Source organism: Oryctolagus cuniculus, unplaced genomic scaffold (assembly GCF_964237555.1).
Source record: "Oryctolagus cuniculus unplaced genomic scaffold, mOryCun1.1 SCAFFOLD_43, whole genome shotgun sequence".
In the NCBI taxonomy this organism is placed as follows: domain Eukaryota; kingdom Metazoa; phylum Chordata; class Mammalia; order Lagomorpha; family Leporidae; genus Oryctolagus; species Oryctolagus cuniculus.
In genome coordinates this window covers 718,605-727,494 of record NW_027208207.1, presented here as the reverse complement: position 1 = coordinate 727,494, position 8,890 = coordinate 718,605, and positions in this window count along the sequence as shown.

The following is an 8,890-nucleotide window of genomic DNA, read 5'->3' as shown; positions in this document are numbered from 1 at the left end:
AGGTTTCTGAAGCTTTCTTCCTAGAAAACTCGAATGTGTGCCGGATTTGACTCCAGGTGGAACCAATTAGCGTTTGCCAGCAGAAAACAAAAACTGACATGCTAAAATGCGTTCAAAACCATAAAGTCCATAGAGAATGTCCAGAAAACACAAACATACACAGAGGCTGTAGCAAGATCTGGGATTGAGATAGCCACAACACACAAGATAGTTTTGTTTTCATCCAGGAGTATCTGGACAAATGGTTGTACTTTAAGTGAAATTTAACCAAAAAATCACCCTGAAAGTGGGTTTGGAGAAAAGCACAATCTTCCTGTTCGGCAAATGCATCCAATGTTATGTTTACAAACACAAATGTCATGTTTTCTCAGGTTTCTGAAGCTTTCTTCCTAGAAAACTCGAATGTGTGGAGGATTTGACTCCAGGTGGAACCAATTAGCCTTTTTGCAGCAGAAAACAAAAAGAGTCCTGCTAAAATGCATTCAAAACCTTAAAGTCCATAGAGAATGTCCAGAAAACACAAACACACACAGAGGCTGTAGCAAGATCTCAGATTGAGATAGCTAAATATCACCAAATAGTTTTGTTTTCATCCAGGAGTATCTGGACAAATTGTTGTAGTTTTGAAGTGAAATTTAACCAAAAAATCACCGTGAAAGTGGTTTTGGAGAAAAGCACAATCTTCCTGTTCGGCAATTGCATCCTATGTCATTTTTACAGAAAGAAATATCATGTTTTCTCAGGTTTCTGAAGCTTTCTTCCTAGAAAACTCGAATATGTGGAGGATTTGTCTCCAGGTGGAACCAATTAGCATTTGGCAGCTAAAAACAAAACCTTACATGCTGAAATGCATACAAAACTGTAAAGTCCATAGAGAATGTCCAGAAAACACAAACAAACACAGAGGCTGTAGCAAGATCTGGGATTGAGATAGCCACAACACACCAGATCGTTTTGTTTTCATCCAGGAGTATCTGGACAAATTGTTGTAGTTTTGAAGTGAAATTCAACCAAAAAGTCACCGTGAAAGTGGTTTTGGGGAAATGCACAATCTTCCTGTTCGGCAAATGCATCCAATGTCATGTTTACAGAAAGAAATATCCTGTTTTCTCAGGTTTCTGAAGCTTTCTTCCTAGAAAACTCGAATGTATGTTGGATTTGACTCCAAGTGGAACCAATTAGCATTTTCCAGCAGAAAACAAAGAGCCCTGCTAAAATGCATTCAAAATCTTGAAGTCAATAGAGAATGTCCAGAAAACACAAAGAAACACAGAGGCTGTAGCAAGATCTGGGATTGAGATAGCCATAACACACTAGATAGTTTTGTTTTCTTCCAGGAGTATCTGGACAAATTGTTGTACTTTTGAAGTGAAATGTAACCAAAAAATCACCGGGAAAGTGTTTTTGGAGAAAAGCACAATCTTCCTGTTTGGCAAATGCATCCAATGCCATGTTTACAGAAAGAAATACCATGTTTTCTCAGGTTTCTGGAGCTTTCTTCCTAGAAAACTCGAATGTGTGGAGGATTTGGCTCCAGGTCGAAGCAATTAGCGTTTGCCAGCAGAAAACAAAAAGAGTCCTGCTAAAATGCATTCAAAACCGTAAAGTCCACAGAGAATGTCCAGAATACACAAACACAGAGGCTGTAGCAAGATCTGGGATTGAGATAGCCTCAACACACCAGATAGTTTTGTTTTCATCCAGGAGTATCTGGACAAATTGTTGTAGTTTTGAAGTAAAGTTTAACCAAAAATCACCATGAAAGTTGTTTTGGAGAAAAGCACAATCTTCCTGTTCGGCAAATGCCTCCAATGTCATGTTTACAAATACAAATATCATGTTTTCTCAGGTTTCTGAAGCTTTCTTCCTAGAAAACTCAAATGTGTGGAGGATTTGACTCCAGGTCGAACCAATTAGCGTTTTCCAGCAGAAAACCAAAAGAGTCCTGCTAAAATGCATTCAAAATCGTGAAGTCAATAGAGAATGTCCAGAAAACACAAACACACACAGAGGCTGTAGCAAGATCTGGGATTGAGATAGCTAAAAATCACCAGATAGTTTTGTTTTCATCCAGGAGTATCTGGACAAATTATTGTAGTTTTGAAGTGAAATTTAACCAAAAAATCACCGTGAAAGTGGTTTTGGAGAAAAGCACAATCTTCCAGTTCGGCAAATGCATCCAATGTCATGTTTACAGAAAGAAATATCATGTTTTCTCAGGTTTCTGAAGCTTTCTTCCTAGAAACCTCGAATGTGTGGAGGATTTGACTCCAGGTGGAACCAATTAGCGTTTGGCAGCTAAAAACAAAACCTTACATGCTAAAATGCATTCAAAACCGTCAAGTCCATAGAGAATGTCCAGAAAACACAAACACACACAGAGGCTGCAGCAAGATCTTGGATTGAGATAGCCATAACACACCAGATAGTTTTGTTTTCATCCAGGAGTATCTGGACAAATTGTTGTAGTTTTGAAGTGAAATTTAACCAAAAAATCACCGTGAAAGTGGTTTTGGAGAAAAGCACAATCTTATTGTTTGGCAAATGCATCCAATGCCATGTTTACAGAAAGAAATATCATGTTTTCTCAGGTTTCTGGAGCTTTCTTCCTAGAAAACTCGAAAGTGTGGAGGATTTGACTCCAGGTGGAACCAATTAGCGTTTGGTAGCAAAAACAAAAACTTACATGCTAAAATGCATTCCAAACCGTAAAGTCCATAGAGAATGTCCAGAAAACACAAACAAACACAGAGACTGTAGCAAGATCTGGGACTGAGATAGCCACAACACACCAGATAGTTTTGTTTTCATCCAGGAGTATCTGGACAAATTGTTGTATTTTGAAGTAAAATTTAACCAAAAATTCACCGTGAAAGTGGTTTTGGGGAAATGCACAATCTTCCTGTTCGGCAAATGCATCCAATGTTATGTTTACAAACACAAATGTCATGTTTTCTCAGGTTTCTGAAGCTTTCTTCCTAGAAAACTCGAATGTGTGGAGGATTTGACTCCAGGTGGAACCAATTAGCCTTTTTGCAGCAGAAAACAAAAAGAGTCCTGCTAAAATGCATTCAAAATCTTGAAGTCCATAGAGAATGTCCAGAAAACACAAACACACACAGAGGCTGTAGCAAGATCTGGGATTGAGATAGCTAAAAATCAACAGATAGTTTTGTTTTCATCCAGGAGTATCTGGACAAATTGTTGTAGTTTTGAAGTGAAATTTAACCAAAAAATCACCGTGAAAGTGGTTTTGGAGAAAAGCACAATCTTCCTGTATGGCAATTGCATCCTATGTCATTTTTACAGAAAGAAATATCATGTTTTCTCAGGTTTCTGAAGCTTTCTTCCTAGAAAACTCGAATATGTGGAGGATTTGTCTCCAGGTGGAACCAATTAGCGTTTGGCAGCTAAAAACAAAACCTTACATGCTGAAATGCATACAAAACTGTAAAGTCCATAGAGAATGTCCAGAAAACACAAACACAGAGGCTGTAGCAAGATCTGGGATTGAGATAGCCACAACACAGCAGATAGTTTTGTTTTCATCCAGGAGTATCTGGACAAATTCTTGTGGATTTCGGGTGAAATTTAACCAAAAAATCACCGTGAAAGTGGTTTTGGAGAAAAGCACAATCTTCCTGTTCGGCAAATGCATCCAATGTCATGTTTACAGAAAGAAATATCATGTTTTCTCACGTTTCTGAAGCTTTCTTCCTAGAAAACTAAAATGTGTGGAGGATTTGACTCCAGGTGGAACCAATCAGCGTTTGGCAGCTAAAAACAAAAACTTACATGCTAAAATGCATTATAAACCGTAAAGTCCATAGAGAATGTCCAGAAAACACAAACACACACAGAGGCTGTAGCAAGATCTGGGATTGAGATAGCCACAACACACCAGATAGTTTTGTTTTCATCCAGGAGTATCTGGACAAATTGTTGCAGCTTTGAAGTGAAATGTAACCAAAAAATCACAGTGAAAGTGGTTTTGGAGAAAAGCACAATCTTCCTGTTCAGCAAAAGCATCCAATGTCATGTTTACAAATACAAATATCATGTTTTCTCAGGTTTCTGGAGCTTTCTTCCTAGAAAACTCGAATGTCTGGGGGATTTGACTCCAGGTGGAACCAGTTAGCGTTTGGCAGCTAAAAACAAAAACTTACATGCTAAAATGCATTCAAAATCTTGAAGTCAATAGAGAATGTCCAGAAAACACAAACACACACAGAGGCTGTAGCAAGATCTGGGATTGAGATAGCCACAACACACCAGATAGTTTTGTTTTCATCCAGGAGTTTCTGGACAAATTGTTGTAGTTTTGAAGTGAAATTTAACCAAAAAATCACCGTGAAAGTGGTTTTGGAGAAAAGCACAATCTTCCAGTTCAGCAAATGCATCCAATGTCATGTTTACAGAAAGAAATATCATGTTTTCTCAGGTTTCTGAAGATTTCTGCCTAGAAAACTCGAATGTGTAGAGGATTTGACTCCAGGTGGAACCAATTAGCGTTTGGCAGCTAAAAACAAAAACTTACATGCTGAAATGCATTCAAAACCGTAAAGTCCATAGAGAATGTCCAGAAAACACAAACACACACAGAGGCTGTAGCAAGATCTGGGATTGAGATAGCCAAAACACACCCGATAGTTTTGTTTTCATCCAGGAGTATCTGGACAAATTGTTGCAGCTTTGAAGTGAAATGTAACCAAAAAATCACAGTGAAAGTGGTTTTGGAGAAAAGCACAATCTTCCTGTTCAGCAAAAGCATCCAATGTCATGTTTACAAATACAAATATCATGTTTTCTCAGGTTTCTGGAGCTTTCTTCCTAGAAAACTCGAATGTCTGGGGGATTTGACTCCAGGTGGAACCAGTTAGCGTTTGGCAGCTAAAAACAAAAACTTACATGCTAAAATGCATTCAAAATCTTGAAGTCAATAGAGAATGTCCAGAAAACACAAACACACACAGAGGCTGTAGCAAGATCTGGGATTGAGATAGCCACAACACACCAGATAGTTTTGTTTTCATCCAGGAGTATCTGGACAAATTGTTGTAGTTTTGAAGTGAAATTTAACCAAAAAATCACCGTGAAAGTGGTTTTGGAGAAAAGCACAATCTTTCTGTTCAGCAAAAGCACCCAATGTAATGTTTACAAATAAATGTCATGTTTTCTCATGTTTCTGAAGCTTTCTTCCTAGAAAACTCGAATGTGTGGAGGATTTGACTCCAGGTGGAACCAATTAGCGTTTGGCAGCTAAAAACAAAAACTTACATGCTAAAATGCATTCCAAACCGTAAAGTCCATAGAGAATGTCCAGAAAACACAAACACAGAGGCTGTAGCAAGATCTGGGATTGAGATAGCCAAAACACACCCGATAGTTTCGTTTTCATCCAGGAGTATCTGGACAAATTTTTGTGGATTTCGGGTGAAATTTAACCAAAAAATCACCGTGAAAGTGGTTTTGGAGAAAAGCACAATCTTTCTGTTCAGCAAATGCATCCAATGTCATGTTTACAGAAAGAAATATCATGTTTTCTCAGGTTTCTGAAGCTTTCTTCCTAGAAAACTCGAATGTGTGGAGGATTTGACTCCAGGTGGAACCAATTAGCGTTTGGCAGCTAAAAACAAAAACTTACATGCTAAAATGCATTCAAAACCGAAAAGTCCATAGAGAATGTCCAGAAAACACAAACACACACAGAGGCTGTAGCAAGATATGGGATTGAGATAGCCAAAACACACCCGATAGTTTTGTTTTCATCCAGGAGTATCTGCACAAATTGTTGTTGTTTTGAAGTGAAATTTAACCAAACAATCACCGTGAAAGTGGTTTTGGAGAAAAGCACAATCTTTCTGTTCGGCAAATGCATCCAATGTCATGTTTACAAATACAAATGTCAGGTTTTCTCAGGTTTCTGGAGCTTTCTTCCTAGAAAACTCGAATGTGTGGAGGATTTGAATCCAGGTGCAACCTGTTAGTGTTCGGCAGCTAAAAACAAAACCTTACATGCTAAAATGCATTCCAAACCGTAAAGTCCATAGAGAATGTCCAGAAAACACAAACACACCCAGAGGCTGTAGCAAGATCTGGGATTGAGATAGCCACAACTCACTAGATAGTTTTGTTTTCATCAAGGTGTATCTGGACAAATTGTTGTAGTTTTGAAGTGAAATTTAACCAAAAAATAACGGTGAAAATGGTTTTGGAGAAAAGCACAATCTTTCTGTTCGGCAAATGCATCCAATGTCATGTTTACAGAAAGAAATGTCATGTTTTCTCAGGTTTCTGGAGCTTTCTTCCTAGAAAACTCGAATGTGTGGAGGATTTGACTCCAGGTGGAACCAATTAGCGTTTGGCAGCTAAAAACAAAACCTTACATGCTAAAATGCATTCCAAACCGTAAAGTCCATAGAGAATGTCCAGAAAACACAAACACACACAGAGGCTGTAGCAAGATCTGGGATTGAGATAGCTAAAAATCAACAGATAGTTTTGTTTTCATCCCGGAGTATCTGGACAAATTGTTGTAGTTTTGAAGTGAAATTTAACCAAAAAATAACGGTGAAAGTGGTTTTGGAGAAAAGCACAATCTTCCTCTTTGGCAAATGCATCCAATGTCATGTTTACAGAAAGAAATATCATGTTTTCTCAGGTTTCTATAGCTTTCTTCCTAGAAAACTCTAATGTGTGGAGGATTTGACTCCAAATGGAACTAATTAGCGTTTGCCAGCAGAAAACAAATAGGTCCTGCTAAAATGCATTCAAAACCTTAAAGTCCGTAGAGAATATCCAGAAAACACAAACACAGACAGAGGCTGTAGCAAGATCTGGGATTGAGATAGCCACAACACACCAGATAGTTTTGTTTTCATCCAGGAGTATCTGGACAAATTGTTGTAGTTTTGAAGTGAAATTTAACCAAAAAATCACCGTGAACGTGGTTTTGAAGAAAAGCACAATCTTCTTGTTCAGCAAAAGCATGCAATGTCATGTTTAGATATACAAATATCATGTTTTCTCAGGTTTCTGGAGCTTTCTTCCTAGAAAACTCGAATGTGTGGAGGATTTGACTCCAGGTGGAACCAATTAGCGTTTTCCAGCAGAAAACAAAAGAGTCCTGCTAAAATGCATTCAAAATCTTGAAGTCCATAGAGAATGTCCAGAAAACAAAAACACACACAGAGGCTGTAGCAAGATCTGGGGTTGAGATAGCTAAAATTCACAAGATAGTTTTGTTTTCATCCAGGAGTATCTGGACAAATTGTTGTTGATTTCGGGTGAAATTTAACCAAAAAATCACCGTGAACGTGGTTTTGAAGAAAAGCACAATATTCCTGTTCAGCAAAAGCAGGCAATGTCATGTTTAGATATACAAATATCATGTTTTCTCAGGTTTCTGGAGCTTTCTTCCTAGAAAACTCGAATGTGTGGAGGATTTGACTCCAGGTGGAACCAATTAGCGTTTGGCAGCTAAAAACAAAAACTTACATGCTAAAATGTATTCAAAACTGTAAAGTCCATAGAGATGTCCAGAAAACACAAACACACACAGAGGCTGTAGCAAGATCTGGGATTGAGATAGCCAAAACACATCCGAGAGTTTTGTTTTCATCCAGGAGTATCTGCACAAATTGTTGTAGATTTGAAGCGAAATTCAACAAAAAAATCACCGTGAAAGTGGTTTTCGAGAAAAGCACAATCTTTCTGTTCGGAAAATGCATCCAATGTCATGTTTACAAATACAAATGTCATGTTTTCTCATGTTTCTGAAGCTTTCTTCCTAGAAAACTCGAATGTGTGGAGGATTTGACTCCAGGTGGAACCAATTAGCGTTTGGCAGCTAAAAACAAAAACTTACATGCTAAAATGCATTCAACACCCTGAAGTCCATAGAGAATGTCCAGAAAACACAAACAAACACAGAGGCTGTAGTAAGATCTGGGATTGAGATTGCCACAACACACCAGATAGTTTTGTTTTCATCCAGGAGTATCTGGACAAATTGTTGTTGTTTTGAAGTGAAATTTAACCAAAAAATCACCGTGAAAGAGGTTTTGGAGAAAAGCACAATCTTTCTGTTCGGCAAATGCATCCAATGTCATGTTTACAAATACAAATGTCATGTTTTCTCAGGTTTCTGGAGCTTTCTACCTAGAAAACTCGAATGTGTGGAGGATTTGACTCCAGGTGGAACCAATTAGCGTTTGGCAGCTAAAAACAAAAACTTACATGCTAAAATGCATTCAAAACCGTAAAGTCCATAGAGAATGTCCAGAAAACACAAACAAACACAGAGGCTATAGTAAGATCTGGAATTGAGAAAGCCACAACACACCATTTAATTTTGTTTTCATCCAGGAGTATCTGGACAAATTGTTGTAGTTTTGAAGTGAAATTTAACCAAAAAATCACCGTGAAAGTGGTTTTGGAGAAAAGCACAATCTTTCTGTTCGGAAAATGCATCCAATGTCATGTTTACAAATACAAATGCCATGTTTTCTCAGGTTTCTGAAGCTTTCTTCCTAGAAAACTCGAATGTGTGGAGGATTTGACTCCAGGTGGAACCAATTAGCGTTTGGCAGCTAAAAACAAAAACTTACATGCTAAAATGCATTCCAAACCGTAAAGTCCATAGAGAATGTCCAGAAAACACAAACACACACAGAGGCTGTAGCAAGATCTGGGATTGAGATAGCCACAACTCACCAGATAGTTTTGTTTTCATCCAGGAGTATCTGGACAAATTGTTGTAGTTTTGAAGTGAAATTTCACCAAAAAATCACCGTGAACGTGGTTTTGAAGAAAAGCACAATCTTCCTGTTCAGCAAAAGCATCCAATGTCATGTTTACAAATACAAATATCATGTTTTCTCAGGTTTGT